A 17,960-nucleotide genomic window follows, 5' to 3' on the forward strand; every position below is an offset into this window, starting at 1 on the left:
AAAAACCTTCTCTCCTCCAGACGCAAAGAATGCCCCCTTGTGCCCGTCACCTTCCTTGGTATAAACAGATCCTCAGCGAGATATTTGTATTGTCCCCTTATATACTTATACATGGTTATTAGATCGCCCCTCAGTCGTCTTTTTTCTAGACTAAATAATCCTAATTTCGCTAATCTATCTGGGTATTGTAGTTCTCCCATCCCCTTTATTAATTTTGTTGCCCTCCTTTGTACTCTCTCTAGTTCCATTATATCCTTCTTGAGCACCGGTGCCCAAAACTGGACACAGTACTCCATGTGCGGTCTAACTAGGGATTTGTACAGAGGCAGTATAATGCTCTCATCATGTGTATCCAGACCTCTTTTAATGCACCCCATGATCCTGTTTGCCTTGGCAGCTGCTGCCTGGCACTGGCTGCTCCAGGTAAGTTTATCATTAACTAGGATCCCCAAGTCCTTCTCCATGTCAGATTTACCCAGTGGTTTCCCATTCAGTGTGTAATGGTGACATTGATTCCTTCTTCCCATGTGTATAACCTTACATTTATCATTGTTAAACCTCATCTGCCACCTTTCAGCCCAAGTTTCCAACTTATCCAGATCCATCTGTAGCAGAATACTATCTTCTCTTGTATTAACTGCTTTACATAGTTTTGTATCATCTGCAAATATCAATATTTTACTGTGTAAACCTTCCACCAGATCATTAATGAATATGTTGAAGAGAACAGGTCCCAATACCGACCCCTGCGGTACCCCACTGGTCACAGCGACCCAGTTAGAGACTATACCATTTATAACCACCCTCTGCTTTCTATCACTAAGCCAGTTACTAACCCATTTACACACATTTTCCCCCAGACCAAGCATTCTCATTTTGTGTACCAACCTCTTGTGCGGCACGGTATCAAATGCTTTGGAAAAATCGAGATATACCACGTCCAATGACTCACCGTGGTCCATCCTACAGCTTACCTCTTCATAAAAACTGATTAGATTGGTTTGACAGGAGCGATTTCTCATAAACCCATGCTGATATGGAGTTAAACAGTTATTCTCATTGAGATAATCCAGAATAACATCCTTCAGAAACCCTTCAAATATTTTACCAACAGTAGAGGTTAGACTTACTGGCCTATAATTTCCAGGTTCACTTTTAGAGCCCTTTTTGAATATTGGCACCACATTTGCTATGCGCCAGTCCTGCGGAACAGACCCCGTCGCTATAGAGTCCCTAAAAATAAGAAATAATGGTTTATCTATTACATTACTTAGTTCTCTTAGTACTCGTGGGTGTATGCCATCCGGACCCGGAGATTTATCTATTTTAATCTTATTTAGCCGGTTTCGCACCTCTTCTTGGGTTAGATTGGTGACCCTTAATATAGGGTTTTCATTGTTTCTTGGGATTTCACCTAGCATTTCATTTTCCACCGTGAATACCGTGGAGAAGAAGGTGTTTAATATGTTAGCTTTTTCCTCGTCATCTACAACCATTATTTCCTCACTATTTTTTAAGGGGCCTACATTTTCAGTTTTTATTCTTTTACTATTGATATAGTTGAAGAACAGTTTGGGATTAGTTTTACTCTCCTTAGCAATGTGCTTCTCTGTTTCCTTTTTGGCAGCTTTAGTTAGTTTTTTAGATAAAGTATTTTTCTCCCTATAGTTTTTTAGAGCTTCAATGGTGCCATCCTGCTTTAGTAGTGCAAATGCTTTCTTTTTACTGTTAATTGCCTGTCTTACTTCTTTGTTTAGCCACATTAGGTTTTTCCTATTTCTAGTCCTTTTATTCCCACAAGGTATAAACCGCTTACAGTGCCTATTTAGGATGTTCTTAAACATTTTCCATTTTTTATCTGTATTCTTATTTCTGAGGATATTGTCCCAGTCTACCAGATTAAGGGCATCTCTAAGCTGGTCAAACCTTGCCTTCCTAAAGTTCAGTGTTTTTGTGACTCCCTGACAAGTCCCCCTAGTGAAAGACAGTTGAAACTGTACAATATTGTGGTCGCTATTTCCTAGATGCCCGACCACCTGCAGATTTGTTATTCTGTCAGGTCTATTAGATAGTATTAGGTCTAAAAGTGCTGCTCCTCTGGTTGGATTCTGCACCAATTGTGAAAGATAATTTTTCTTGGTTATTAGCAGAAACCTGTTGCCTTTATGGGTTTCACAGGTTTCTGTTTCCCAGTTAATATCCGGGTAGTTAAAGTCCCCCATAACCAGGACCTCATTATGGGTTGCAGCTTCATCTATCTGCTTTAGAAGTAGACTTTCCATGATTTCTGTTATATTTGGGGGTTTGTAACAGACCCCAATGAGAATTTTGTTACCATTTTTCCCTCCATGAATTTCGACCCATATGGACTCGACATCCTCATTCCCTTCGCTAATATCCTCCCTTAAAGTGGACTTTAGACAAGACTTTACATAGAGACAAACCCCTCCTGTGGTGGGCGATTTGAACCGCAGGTCACACGATCTCCTTTTCACCGGAAACCGTGCTCCACCAATGGTGAGTCATGAGGCACATACAGTGGATATGATGCCCTATTTAAAGCGAAAGGGCCATGCACGATGTGACCGACCCTCCTGTGTGATGTGCAATGGATAGCACACACTTTGTCTTTTGAAGTGGCTTCTCCCCTGATGACTGAGCCACAAGAAACACGTTGGGAGAATCTCTAATGAGGGAGGATGCGACTAGAGTTCGGATGCAGTCCAGAGGAATGAGGCTTTGAACAGGCATGCAGAGGGCCTTCCTCACAAGCAGGGGCATATTGGACCATCCCACTCCACGCTGTAAAGGAATGAACTTGCATCTGCAGCTCCCCAGAGTCCTGGTCGTTGCAGTATTGTTGCTCTGCCGCTAAGGGGAGTGATGGTACGTCTGATGGCACTAAAGGAGTTCACCTGACCAGGTATCACAGTCACACATTACACTTCACACTCTGGCCACCAGGGGGAGCAAAAGGTTCTATGTATTAGGCCACTCCTCACACTCTGGTAAAACTGGGAGTCGGATAGGAAGTTAGAGAGAAGCTGAATGGGTTTTGCCCAGGTGACATCTAGTGAGAGAAGAGGTTGCTTGGGAAGATTCAGGGGGGTCCCTGTCAGGGGTGGGATCCTGACAGTGGCCTAGCACAGGACAGATCATTACGGAGCCGTGCCTGCACCTCATTGCAGCGGCATCTTAAGAAAGGACACGAAGCGAAGTATATTGTGGAGAAGTGAGAAACGAGATCACAGCACAAAGGTGATAGAACCAGAAGGAGTCGTGCCCCAAGATCGGCAACATCCTTCTGAGGCGCGTAGCCGGCGGCCGGAACGCAGAGGAAGTAATAGACTCTACGCATTACTTTAAACTATGGCAGGGCAGTTAACTCTAGGTTGGCTGTCTCACTTTTACACCTAATGAAGACAACGGAGGCAATTGTGGGAGAGGGGCGTCTCTAGGGTCCCTATAAAATAACTCCAGGCCTACCCCGTCATATGGGTGCATCCTATCCAAACCATCTGGGGGATGGAGAGAAAGAACAGAAACATACACAACAGTTGTGAGGACTATCCCGTGGTGCTCAGCAGGGAGGTACTACAACACACAGGCGCTAGTAGGAAGGCTACTGATTTCCACCTGCAAAGGGAACTCTGGATGTGCCTTCGGACCCGCCGGTCTCAGCCAGCCCTGTTAGCAGTGCTCTGGATTGCGGATGCCGAAGCCCTGCAACCCTGTGTCCTCGTCATTTACTGTGACCTACATCATTACCATCTACTCATCAAGGGAAGCCCTGGGGACATACTTCACCTGTGGGAAGTTACAACATCTAGCTGCCATTCCATCACCCCAGCGGACCCCTAGCAGCGTCGGTCACCCTGACCGTACACCACAGGTGGTGTCACGAACACATGACAAACTTTCACCTACACCTTTATTTGGGCACCCCTTAGCAGGGCCACGGACCGGGTCGGGCCACCGTGACACCCCTAGAACCGAGACCGAGGGACCCGGTACCGAGTACCCCGCTGCCCTGCGTCTGGGGGCGACTTCAAATCTTGGCGTCACGAACAGGATCTACTTAAGCCTGAGAATCAGGTCATGTGTGCCTTGGAACTGTGTTTGAATTGTGCTTGAACTGTGATTTATTGCAAAGACTGTGTGTTGTCACTTGCCGCCAAAAATTCCCGCCAAAACCGCCGCCATTACCGCGCAACGAGGAGCGCAGGAGAAGAAGAAGGGCGTGGATTTGTGGGCGTGAACGAACTGAAGAGCGCGAAGAACAATGGCCGCCCAGTCTAAGTATTTCTGTGCCTTGAGGACGTGTCCGTCAGCAGCCGAGATCCGCCTCCTAATCCTCTATGGAGGGTGGAGACCATGGAGACGGGGCCACCCCCGAAAGAGAGCGCAGGAAGAAAATCCAGAGGAGGGGACAAACATGGCGACTTCCAGGCAGCCACGTGGGGACATCCCGGCCCAGCGCAGGGCCTCATCACCGGAAGCGAGCCCGGATCCACCATGGCTGAGGGGATTGACCGCCGCAGAGCTGCCCACGGGGAGGCCCAGCAGCCAGTCGCCAGATGACTGGGTGGCCGTGGCCGAAGCCCGATGGCTGGCATGCTGTCGAAAAGCCCACCCTCATGTGGGTTCCCGGCTTGGCCACCCTGCGGAGATCCGCCTGTCCCCCACGTTCCCTCTTCACCCGCTCTGACCACGGAGAACCCAAGGATCCCACCGCCGGGTCGTGAGCCGCGGAAACGGGATCTGAAGATCCTGCCCTGGATGGAACACTGGCGGCGCCTGGTGGCTGCATGGAGGGAAGACACCCGACCAGCGGTCACGATGGGTCTAAAGGGCGACGTGGATGACCCCTCACCGAAATGGGGAGTCGTTGTGGCCTTCAATCCCCGGGAAGGAAAAGGATTGGTGCAGGAGATTGGATTGCCCATGAGAGTCCACGTCGACGGAGATGAGGTGGAGCCCTGCTACGGACAGGATGACGCTGACCGCGATCTGCGCCCTGGAGATGCCGTGACCTATGATCAGTATCAGAAGGGGGCTAGCTGGTGGGCTCGGAACGTTCAGCGGTGTGCCGCTCTCCTAGCGACACCGGAAGCCCAGGAGTCCGGGCCTGCAACTGAAGCGACCGCTGTTCCTGACAAAGCTGTGCAGACCCCTGCGCGGAACTCGGACTCCACCCTTTCCAGGCCAGGGAGGATGGTGTGCAGGGTAAGACCTTTGCTATTGCCAAAACAAGAATAAACCTCGGAACCATGAGTATGTAAATAGTTAACTGTTTGTTTTCCTGCTGTTTTGCTGCTTTAAACCCGACCAGGGTTAGTTCTTAAAGGGATCCCTTTGTTGACCCGGGATCCCTATTGTTTTCAAGTTTTGCACTGGTTTATCATTGTTTCTCAAAGAACACTGGAATCATGAACTGTGCATGATTACAAACTGCCTGTAAATAGTTTTCACCTTCTTAAAGGTGCCCCCTACTGGTTTTACAGAAAGAAGAGCTTTTTGAAGAGACTGTTCCTGATTACAGCACAGAAGTTCTTGCTTTAAACTGACTTGCAAATAATTTGCACTACCTCAGAAGAGACTTGGTTTCCTCTTAAAGGGAATGTCTAATTGTTGCACTTAGCCTAAACCATAATGTGCCTTAAAGAAGTTAGATAGTAATAATGTTGATTCATAGTAGTAGTATGTAGTTGGTAAGCTAATCATAAGAAATGTTTGATGATGTTGAGAAATAGAAACTGAGGACAGAAGAAAAGTTGAAAGCCGAATTTCAATGAAAGTGAACCCATAGGGGTTAGTGAGTCCTCTAGAGAGCCATAGATAGATGGTTGATAAATCTTGCACTTAGGAAAATAAGGAAGAGTTAATTTGTACTGTAGCATTAGATAATATACCTTTAGTGGGTACTTGCCCTTACGCCCTTAAAGGAAAAGTTAAATTATTGTTCCAGAAAAGTTTGCACTTAGTAGATAGTAGATAGTATGCCTGGCTGGGTAATGATAGTTATTTATAGCTAGATATTTAATAAGTGCTATTTAAAATCTTCAACACAATGTAAATATGTTTCAGTTTGTAACATTCAAGTGTTCTCACCTCCTATAAAGGGAAGCACTGTTAAATTTACTTGTTTACAGCATTCTAAAATTTTGTATGTCTTTTGCTAACATGTATTGTTGTTCTTCTTTTCCCAGTCTGGGAGTACTGGATTTAACGGGGGGGAGTGCAGCGCCCCAGAGTCCTGGTCGTTGCAGTATTGTCGCTTTGCTGCTAAGGGGAGTGATGGTATGTCTGATGGCACTAAAGGAGTTCACCTGACCAGGTATCACAGTCACACATTACACTTCACACTCTGGCCACCGGGGGGAGCAAAAGGTTCTATGTATTAGGCCACTCCTCACACTCTGGTAAAACTGGGAGTCAGATAGGAAGTTAGAGAGAAGCTGACTGGATTTTGCCCAGGTGACATCTAGTGAGAGAAGAGGTTGCTTGGGAAGATTCAGGGGGGTCCTTGTCAGGGGTGCGATCCTGACAGTGGCCTAGCACAGGACAGATCGTTACGGAGCCGTGCCTGCACCTCATTGCGGCGGCATCTTAAGAAAGGACACTAAGCGAAGTATATTGTGGAGAAGTGAGAAACGAGATCCTTCTGAGGCACGTAGCCGGCGGCCGGAATGCCGAGGAAGTAATAGACTCTACGCATTACTTTAAACTACGGCAGGGCAATTAACTCTATGTTGGCTGTCTCACTTTTACACCTAATGAAGACAACGGAGGCAATTGTGGGAGAGGGGCGTCTCTAGGGTCCCTATAAAATAACTCCAGGCCTAGCCCGTCATACGGGTGCGTCCTATCCAAACCATCTGGGGGACGGAGAGAAAGAACAGAAACATACACAACAGTTGTGAGGACTATCCCGTGGTGCTCAGCAGGGAGGTACTACAGCACACAGGCGCTAGTAGGAAGGCTACTGATTTCCACCTGCAAAGGGAACTCTGGATGTGCCTTCAGACCAGCCGGTCTCAGCCAGCCCTGTTAGCAGTGCTCTGGATTGCGGATGCCGAAGCCTTCAGTAAAGAGGTAAAGAGACTGCAACCCTGTGTCCTCGTCATTTACTGCGACCTACACCATTACCATCTACTCCTCAAGGGAAGCCCTGGGGACATACTTCACCTGTGGGAAGTTACAACATCTAGCTGCCATTCCATCACCCCAGCTGACCCCTAGCAGCGTCGGTCACCCTGACCGAACACCACAGGTGGTGTCACGAACACTTGACAAACTTTCACCTACACCTTTATTTGGGCGCCACTTAGCAGGGCCACGGACCAGGTCGGGCCACCGTGACACCCCTAGAACCGAGACCGAGGGACCCGATACCGAGTACCCCGCTGTCCTGCATCTGGGGGCCGCTCCACATCTCGGGTGAGATAGTTCCTTTTTTAGTACCTAGGCAGTAATCTTTACCTGCTTTCATAGGATCTGCTTTAATTGAATAATGTATGCGGACTGTAGCAGTGAAAAGGCCTAAGGGTATTATATTTTATGGTGATAAGTTTCCAAGAGAAAAGGTGTTTCTTGTTCACCGTGCTAGAATTTTTACAGCGCTCAGGTGGAGCGTCTGAGAGTATTTGTGCAGCGCCCCAGAGTCCTGGTCATTGCAGTACTGATGCTCCGCCGCTAAGGGGGGCTATGGTACGTCTGATGGCACTGAAGGAGTTCACCTGACCAGGTATCACAGACACCAATACACTTCACAGTCTGGCCTCCAGGGGGAGCTAAGGGTGCTATGTATTAGGCCACTCCTCACAATCTGGTAAAACTGGGGGTGAGATAGGAAGTTAGTGAGAAGCTGACTGGGTTGGAACCAGGCAACATCCTGTGGCAGAGGGTGTTGCAGGGGAAGATTCAGGGGGGGTCCCTGTCAGGGGTGGGATCCTGACAGAGGCCTAGCGAACAGGAAAGAACGTTACGGGACCGCGCCTGCACTTCATCGCGGCGGTACCCCAAGAAAGGACAAGAAGCGAGGTTTATTGTGCTGAGTGAGAAACGAGATCAACGCAACAAGGAGAAATACCAGTAGGAGTCGTGCTGTAAGACGAGACAACATCCTACTGAGGCGTGTAGCCGGTGGCCAGAAACGCCGAGGAAGTATTGAGCTCCAGGCCTTACTTCAAACCTACGGCAGGACAGTCAGTTATAGGTGGGCTAACTGACTCAAATCACCTAAGAAGACATAGGGGGCAACAGTTGGAGAGGGGCGACACTAGGGTCCCGGAAGAGCTCTGAGCCTACCCGTCATACGGGTGCATCCTAGCCATATCATCTGGGGGGACGAAGAAGAACATCAAAATCGAGTTGTGAGGGAACTTCAGAAACAGACACAACAGTTGTGGGGACTATCCCGTAAGCACGGCAGGGGAGGACCACAACACACAAGTGCTAGAAGGTAGGCACATATTTCCACCTGCAAAGGGAACTCTGGAGGTGCCATCGGACCAGCCGGACTCACGCAGCCCGGTTAATCGTATTCCGGGCTGAGGATCCTGAAGCCTTCAGTAAAGAGGTAAAGAGACTGCAACCTGGTGTCTTCGTTATTTACTGCGACCTGCACCGCACCACAACCTCATCACATTCTCAACTTTCACTGGACGCCCCTCAGCAGGGTCACAGACTGGGCCCAGCCACCGTGACAACCCCAGAACCGAGACGTAGAGGCCCGGTACCGGGTGCCCCTCGGCCCTGCGGCAGTGGGGGCGCTCCAACTTGGCGTCACGAACAGGATCTACTTAAGCCTGAAGAATCAGGTCATGTGTGCCTTGGAACTGTGATTTATTGTGTTTGGACTGTGACTTATTGCAAAGACTGTGCATTGCCACTTGCCGCCAAAAACCGCCGACATTACAGCGCTGAGGAGAGCGCAGGAGAAGAAGAGGGGCGTGGAGTAGGCGTGGACCAGCTGAAGAGCGCGAAAGACAATGGCCGCCCAGTCTAAACATTTTTGCATCCTGAGGACGTGTCCGTCAGCAGCCGAGGTCCGCCTTCTCATCCTCTTTGGAGGGTGGAGACCATGGAGACGGGGCCGCCCACGAAAGAGACCGCGGGAAGAAGACACTGGAGAGGAAGCAAAGATGGGGACGCCGGGAGCACCGCGTGGGGACGACCCGACCCAGCATGAGGCTGCACCACCCGACACAGCCCCAGACGCGCCATCGTTGCAGGGACTGTCCCTTACGGAGCTACCGACGGGCAGACCCAACTGGCCGCTGTCTGAGGAGTGTGTGGCCGCAGCCGAGGCCCAGCAGATAGCATGCCGCCGGGAGGCCGATGCTCGTGTGACCGCTCGGCTGGGCCAGCCTATGGAGGTCCGCCTAACTCCGGTGTCCCCTGCTTCCTCCATCCTGGCCGCGGCAGAGTGCGAGCTGCAGGCGCAGGGCCTGAGGATCCTGCCAGAGGCAGAACATCTGCGGCGCCTGATGACGGCGTGGAGGAATAGACCCCAACCTGCGGCCCAGATCGACCTGACGGAAGTCGAGGAGGTTCCCCCGTCACATTGGGGTGTGGTGGTGTTCTTCAACTCCCGGGAAGGACGGGGAGTTATACAAGAAATTGGAGAGCCACTGCAGGTCCGTGTGGATCTGGAAGAGGTGGAACCCTGCGGGGGAAGGTACGGTCGCGACCTAGATCCCGGAGACGCAGTGACTTACACCCGGTGGAGGAGGGAGGTTGGCTGGATAGCTCGGGGCGTCCAGCGGTGCATCGCACTCCAGGCCGCTGCCGGAACATGGGAAGACGAGCCCCCTGCAGGGAAGGTGCCGGAACCTGCCCCCGCGGAACCCCAGGGAATTCAGACCCACCGTGTCGCTACGGGTCGTGCTCACCCACGAGCGAGGAGGGTGTCCCAACGAGGGATCCTATCGTTACTGGGACTGGTCTTTGCTACACCATCACGACCCGTTTGTCTGGTGAGGCCCGGGAGGAGGCCGCCTCCTGTCCAGCCAGAAACTGAGTAAGCAAGAATGCTTCATCATTTGTATATAGTTAACTGTCTGTCTTTCTATGTGTTTTCTTGCTGCTACAACCCGACTAGGGTTAACTCTTAAAGGAATCCCTTAGTTTACCCGGGATCCCTATTTTTGCCTTTTTGCTTTTGTTTTGTTTCTTGTTCATCATTGTTGAAAAGAACTGCTGGATCATGAACACTGCATGATTACAAACTTATTGTAAATAGTTTGAATTTTCTTAAAGGTGCCCTCTACTGGTTTTACAAAGAAAAGGACTCTTTGCGAAGAAACTGTTCTTGGAAACAGCACCGGAGTCCTTGCTGTACACGAACTTGCAGCTTGAGAAGTTGCACTACCTCCGAGAGACTTGGTCCCTTCTTAAAGGGGACGTTCACCAACAGCACTTAAAGTCGAATAATGCTTACATGTAAAGGTTATATGTAGTTAGCTAGTTAATTGTAAGAAATGTTTAGTAATGTGTTAGAAAATGAGGACAGGAAGTGAACCCCTACGGGGTTAGTCGGTGAGTCCTCCTAGGAGCCATGCAGAGATGGCTCAGTGATCTTGAACTGAGAGAAGGTTGATAAGTTCTATACTGTGTATAGTAGCAGAAAGGCAGTAGGCCCGGGCTGAAAGGGGCGGTCCTGCAACAGAACGAGAGGCAGTAGGCCTGGGGCAGATAGACAGGCGGTCCTGCAGATGTAAAGGTGGAAAATGAAGAAAAGTTGATTAGCCTTACAGTGTTTTATAAGAAGGTCTTTAGTGGATTCAGTGTGTACGTCCTTAAAGGCAACGTTAAATTATTGTTCAGAAATTGCACTAAGTAGAATACCCGGTTGGGTAAGAAAAGTTATTTATAGTATGTTATTTAAAATATTTAACCATGTTTGTAACGTTCAAGTGTCCTCACCTCCCATAAAGGGAAGCTCTGTTCAAGTTTACTTGTTATTGCATTTCAAAATTGTATGTCTTTTTGCTGACATGTATTGTTGTTTTCTTCCCAGTCCAGGAGTACTGGGTTTAACCGGGGGGGAGTGCAGCGCCCCAGAGTCCTGGTCATTGCAGTACTGATGCTCCGCCGCTAAGGGGGGCTATGGTACGTCTGATGGCACTGAAGGAGATCACCTGACCAGGTATCACAGACACCAATACACTTCACAGTCTTGCCTCCAGGGGGAGCTAAGGGTGCTATGTATTAGGCCACTCCTCACAATCTGGTAAAACTGGGGGTGAGATAGGAAGTTAGTGAGAAGCTGACTGGGTTGGAACCAGGCAACATCCTGTGGCAGAGGGTGTTGCAGGGGAAGATTCAGGGGGGGTCCATGTCAGGGGTGGGATCCTGACAGAGGCCTAGCAAACAGGAAAGAACGTTACGGGACCGCACCTGCACTTCATCGCAGCGGTACCCCAAGAAAGGACAAGAAGCGAGGTTTATTGTGCTGAGTGAGAAATGAGATCAATGCAACAAGGAGAAATACCAGTAGGAGTCGTGCTGTAAGACGAGGCAACATCCTACTGAGGCGCGTAGCCAGTGGCCAGAAACGCCGAGGAAGTATTGAGCTCCAGGCCTTACTTCAAACCTACGGCAGGACAGTCAGTTATAGGCGGGCTGTCTCACTCAAATCACCAAGAAGACATAGGGGGCAACAGTTGGAGAGGGGCGACACTAGGGTCCCGGAAGAGCTCCGAGCCTACCCGTCATACGGGTGCGTCCTAGCCATATCATCTGGGGGGACGAAGAAGAACATCAAAATCGAGTTGTGAGGGAACTTCAGAAACAGACACAATAGTTTTGGGGACTATCCCGTAAGCACAGCAGGGGAGGACCACAACACACAAGCGCTAGAAGGTAGGCACAGATTTCCACCTGCAAAGGGAACTCTGGAGGTGCCATTGGACCGGCCGGACTCACGCAGCCCGGTTAACCGTATTCCGGACTGAGGATCCTGAAGCCTTCAGTAAAGAGGTAAAGAGACTGCAACCTGGTGTCCTCGTTATTTACTGCGACCTGCACTGCACCACAACCTCATCACATTCTCAACTTTCACTGGACGCCCCTCAGCAGGGTCACGGACCGGGCCCAGCCACCGTGACAACCCCAGAACCGAGACGTAGAGGCCCGGTACCGGGTGTCCCTCGGCCCTGCGGCAGTGGGGGCGCTCGCTCCATTTGTTTATTGTGTGTTATGCTTTTGGTATTTATGTTTGTCCATCGGGCCCGAGGGATCGTTTAATAGATACAATTAAAAGTTATTTTTTATTATTTAACTACAGTCCTACCTTGCTATACTTTGCTATACTGCAGTTTGGAACTGATTGGTGGTACTATTTAACTGATTTTGGGTTAAGGACATAAGAAAAATCCAGTCCTTTTTCCCGAATCCAATATATATATATATATATATATATATTGTATATAATAATGATGTTATATTCATTGTCTTCTTACTGTGTAGTAATTCCATATGTGTGCATATAGACACTTTGGGTGTAAGTCCAGGACTACCTGTACATTGACATACTCAGTAAGAGTGTTCATGTGAAGGTGTTAATGCATTTACAGGCAGTAGATAACTCCAACTGTACGTGGATCAATGATCTCTAATCTCTATATATCTCTATAATCTCTATATGCATTATGGAATTGTAATATATGTGTTTTGTGTGAATGGAGAAAAAGAGTGAGGTTCTCTAGGGACAGGTCCCCACAGCTTCTAAGTTATTTGCCACTTTAACCCTACCTATGGTGAAGTTTGTAAGGCATGGATTGAATGTCGGTTAGAATTAGACGGTGTTTTTCCCGCAGCCAACTTAGGTTCTGTGACATCACTCCCTACTCCAGAAATTCTGACCTGCCTAGTAAAGATCTGCGTATCTATCTATGGAGGAACCTCATCAGCGTTCTTATTACAGGAGAAGTGCTTGGTGGAAGTCGTGTCTGATGCATGTCTGATGAAAGTCGCTTCCAGTGCCTGAGTCCGCGAGGCCCAGAGGAAAAAAAAAAAACCTGTGACATCCAGCAGTCTCATCATGACAGACATACTCAAAATCCTGCTGAATCAAGCTATAGGAGAGGTACGTGAAGTCTGGCAAAGTGACGGGGGCACACAGGATGATGTTGACTGACTATGGACTGTGAGTGTGAAGCCGTTCCAGAGTCTGACCAGTCACAACTGGAGAAAGATGGCATTGGGATAGGTCGACAACTGAAGACAGGTAACGACCACAGAGAAAAGACATAGCAAAAAGACTTTGATAACAAAAGACTCAAGAAAGAAGAAGAAGGTGTACTCTGTGTACTCTTTAGAAATGAAAGCAATAAGAGCTGGGAATCAAGAAGCTAAGGTTTCTAGCAAACCTCAGACCCAAATAAACAATATCCCTCTCCGCCCAACCCCAGGGCAAAATATCCTTTATACACCGGATTTGAAAATCAGTGAGGTTAAGTTGAAAAATTTTCGACCTGGACTCCTTTATTTTAACCCCTTTCTGCCTTATGACATACTATCCTGTCGAGGTGACCTGGGACTTAATTCCCAGGGACGGGATAGTATGCCATGGGCGATCACGGGGGAAAACGGCCGTTCGCCGCCGGGTGTCAGCTGATTATTACAGCTGACATCTGGCACTATGTGCCCGGAGCTGTCACGGACAGCTCCCGGCACATTAACCCCCGGAACACTGTGATCAAACATGATCGCAGCATTGTGGCAGCATAGGGAAGCATCGCGCAGGGAGGGGGCAAGGCTGCAGCACTGCCTGTCTGATCGCTGAACTGACACAGCGCTTTGCAAAGTGTCAGATGATCTGACACTATATAGTCACGTCCCTCCTGGGACAAAGTAAAAAAAAAATATTTACATGTGTAAAAAAAATAAAATAATTCCTAAATAAAGAAAAATAAATAAATATTGTTCCCATAAATACATTTCTTTATCTAAATAAATAAAAAAACAATAAAAGTACACATGTTTAATATCGCCACATCCGTAATGACCCAACCTATAAAACTGTCCCACTAGTTTACCCCTTCATTGAACACCGTTAAAAAAAAAAAAAACAGAGGCAAAGATCAACGCTTTATTATCATACCGCTGAACAAAAAGTGGAATAACACACGATCAAAAAGACGGATATGAATAAACATGGTACCACTGAAAACGTCATCTTGTCCTGCAAAAAACGAGCTGCCATACAGCGTCATCAGTGAAAAAATAAAAAAGTTATAGTCCTCAAAATAAAGCAAAGCAAAAAAAAATATTTTTTAATATAAAATAGTTTTTATCGTATAAAAGCGCCAAAACATAAAACAATCATAAATGAGGTATCGCTGTGATTGTACTGACCCGAATAATAAAGCCGCTTTATCAATTTTACCAAAAGTGGAATGGTATAAAGGCCACTCCCAAAAGAAATTCATGAATAGCTGGTTTTTGGTCATTCTGCCTCTCAAAAATCGGAATAAAAAGCGATAAAAAAGTCACGTATCCGAAAACGTCAACTCTTCCCGCAAAAAACAAGACCACACATGACTCTGTGGACTAAAATATGGAAAAATTATAGCTCTCAAAATGTGGAGATGCAAAAAATATTTTTTGCAATAAAAAGCGTCTTTTAGTGTGTGACAGCTGCCAATCATAAAATTCCACTAAAAAAGCTATAAATAGTAAATCAAACCCCCTTTCATCATCCCCTTAGTTAGTTAAAAATAATAAAATAAAAAAATGTATTTATTTTCATTTTCCCATTAGGGTTAGGGTTGGGGCTAAAGTTAGGGTCAGGACAACAGTTAGGGTTGGGGCTAAAGTTAGGGTTAGGGTTGGGGCTAAAGTTAGGGTTAGGGTTGGGGCTAAAGTTAGGGTTAGGGTTTGGATTACATTTACAGATAGGATTAGGGTTGGGGTTAGGGTTGGGGTGTGTAGAAGTTAGGGGTGTGGTTAGGGTTGGGATTAGGGTTAGGGGTGTGTTGGGGTTAGGGGTGTGTTGGAGTTAGGGGTGTGGTTGGGATTAGGGTTAGGGGTGTGTTCGGGTTAGGGGTGTGGTTAGGTTTATGGTTATTGTTGGGATTAGGGTTAAGGGTGTGTTTGGGTTAGGGTTTCAGTTAGAATTGGGGGTGTTTCCACTGTTTAGGCACATCAGGGCCTCTCCAAACACGACATGGCATCTGATTTCAATTCCAGCCAATTCTGCGTTGAAAAAGTAAAACAGTGCTCCTTCCCTTCCAAGCTCTCCCGTGCGCCCAAACAGGGGTTTACCCCAACATATGGGGTATCAGCGTACTTAGGACAAATTGGACAACAACTTTTGGGGTCCAATTTCTTTTGTTACCCTTGGGAAAATAAAAATTTGGGGGCTAAAAATCATTTTCGTGGGAAAAAAAGTGATTTTTTCTTTTTACGACTCTGCGTTATAAACTGTAGTGAAACACTTGGGGGTTCAAAGTTCTTACAACACATCTAGATAAGTTCCTTGGGGGGTCTAGTTTCCAATATGGGGTCAGTTGTGGGGGTTTCTACTGTTTAGGTACATCAGGGGCTCTGCAAATGCAACGTGACGCCTGCAGACCAATCCAACTAAGTCTGCATTCCAAACGGCTCTCCTTCCCTTCCGAGCTTTGCCATGTGCCCAAACGGTGGTTCACCCCCACATATGGGGTATCAGCGTACTCAGGACAAATTGGACAACAACTTTTGGGGTCCAATTTCTCCTGTTACCCTTGTAAAAATACAAAACTGGGGGAAAATAATTTTTGTGGAAAAAAAAAAATTATTTTCACGACTCTGCGTTATAAACTGAAGTGAACACTTGGGGGTTAAAAGTTCTCACACCACATTGAGATAAGTTCCTTGGGGGTCTAGTTTCCAATATGGGTCACTTGTGGGGGGATTCTACTGGTTAGGTGCATCAGGGGTTCTGCAAACGCAATGTGATGCCTGCAGACCATTCCATCTAAATCTGCATTCCAAACGGTGCTCCTTCCCTTCCGAGCTCTGCCATGCGCCCAAACGGCAGTTCCCCCCATATATGGGGTATCTGCGTACTCAGGACAATTTGGACAACAACTTTTGGAGTCCAATTTCTCTTGTTACCCTTGAGAAAATACAAAACTGGAGGAAAATAATTTTTGTGGAAAAAAAAAGATTTTCACCGCTCTGCTTTATAAACTGTAGTGAAACACTTGGGAGTTAAAAGTGCTCACCACACATCTAGATAAGTTCCTTAGGGGGTCTACTTTCCAAAATGGTGTCACTTGTGGGGGGTTTCAATGTTTAAGCACATCAAGGGCTCTTCAAACACGGCATGGCATCATATCTCAATTCCAGTCAATTTTGCATTGAAAAGTCAAACGGCGCTCCTTCCATTCCAAGCTCTGCCATGCACCCAAACAGTGGTTTACCCACACATATGGGGTATGAGCATACTCACGGAAAATTGCACAACAACTTTTGGGGTCCAATTTTTCCTGTTACCCTTGTTAAAATAAAACATTGGAGCTGAATAAATTTTTTGTGAAAAAAAGTTAAACGTTCATATTTTTTTAAACATTCCAAAAATTTCTGTGAAACACCTGAAGGGTTAATAAACTTATTGAATGTGGTTTTGAGCACCTTGAGGGGTGCAGTTTTTAGAATGGTGTCACACTTGGGTATTTTCTATCATATAGACCCCTCAAAGTGACTTCAAATGTGATGTGGTCCCTAAAAAAAAAAGGTGTTGTAAATATGAGAAATTGCTGGTCAACGTTTAACCCTTATAAGTCCCTAACGAAAAAAATGTTGGTTCCAAAATTGTGCTGATGTAAAGTAGACATGTAGGAAATGTTACTTATTAAGTATTTTGTGTGACATATCTCTGTGATTTAAGGGCAGAAAAATTTGAATTTGGAAAATTGTGAAATTTTCAAAATTTTCGCCAAATTTCCATTTTTTTTTACAAATAAATGCAGTTAATATCAACAAACTTTTACTACTGTTGTGGAGTTCAATATGTCATGAGAAAAGTTGTCAGAATCATCAGGATCCGTTGAAGCGTTCCAGAGTTATAACCTCATAAAGGGACAGTGGTCAGAATGGTAAAAATTGGCCCGGTCATTAACGTGCAAACTACCCTTGGGGGTTAAGGGGTAAAATACAAAAAAAAAAAAAAAATTTTAAGAAGGGTTTGAAAATGTGGATTAGAATGACAAGGATTGGTAAGGGACAGGAGAATATCATCAGCATATAAACTGAGTTTAAATTCCTTACGATCCGTGCGAACTTCCTCTATGGAGGGATTTTATCTAATGAGCTGGGCTAATGGCTCTATGGCAAGGGCAAAAAGCAATGGAGAAAGGGGACAACCCTGCCAGGTACCATTAGAGGTTGGAAATGGGGAAGAAAAGTGATTATTAATGTAAATTTTTGCCTGAGAATCGGAATATAAAGCCATAATTTTATTTATAAAGTCCATATCAAAGAAACATTTTTGTAGGGGACATTTGAGAAAAGTCCAATTTTAAGCGATCAAACACTTTCTCTGCATCAAGGGAAATTAAAGTGGAGTTAATTTTTCTGGAATTAATTAATTTTATAATATTTATCAGCCTCCTGGTACCTTCAATGGATTGCCGGTGCTTGATAAATCCAATCTGGTCCGTGGAAATTAATTTGGGCAAAATAAGGTTAAGGCGGTTAGCTAAAACTTTGGAATAAATTTTTAGATCAGTATTAATTAATGAAATGGGACGGTAATTAAGTATTTGAACAGGACTAGTATGAGGCTTGGGAATAAGCATAATTGTGGCATCCAAACTTTCCCTAGCGAAAGAACCAACACACGCAGCAGCATTGAAAATTTGAACTAAATGGGGGACAAGAATTTCACGAAATGATTTATAATAAATATTGCTATAACCATCAGGACCAGGGGCCTTATAGGAATTCAATTGTTTTATTGTGTCACT

Source organism: Ranitomeya variabilis, chromosome 1 (assembly GCF_051348905.1).
Source record: "Ranitomeya variabilis isolate aRanVar5 chromosome 1, aRanVar5.hap1, whole genome shotgun sequence".
Classification (NCBI taxonomy): domain Eukaryota; kingdom Metazoa; phylum Chordata; class Amphibia; order Anura; family Dendrobatidae; genus Ranitomeya; species Ranitomeya variabilis.